This window comes from Penaeus monodon, chromosome 29, assembly GCF_015228065.2.
Source record: "Penaeus monodon isolate SGIC_2016 chromosome 29, NSTDA_Pmon_1, whole genome shotgun sequence".
Classification (NCBI taxonomy): Eukaryota; Metazoa; Arthropoda; class Malacostraca; order Decapoda; family Penaeidae; genus Penaeus; species Penaeus monodon.
In genome coordinates, this window is record NC_051414.1 from 34,091,454 (window position 1) to 34,091,791 (window position 338).

The window sequence follows — 338 nt, forward strand, 5'->3', positions numbered from 1 at the left end:
ATGTCTTGTCCGCTCCTGTTCTGCTGTACTCAGAATTGTTACACATTCTCATGCTCGAGGAGGGTAGACATATCACTAGATTGTATACAAAGTTCCATACAAATTTTGTATCATACTATCAGACAATACTGGGTCACTCTAACCAAAATACAGCCAGAGGATCTAATCTTACACATTGACAGTCCCTATCTGTTGCAGGAAAATCACATCAACTTCCCCGGCCCTATAGAGAATCAGAGGATATGTTAATTGTTTCTAACCTTGCACCGGTTGCATCATGAAGTATTACATACTCTAGCCAAGTGCGCAACTGGGTTCACATTTAGCCATATCCAACT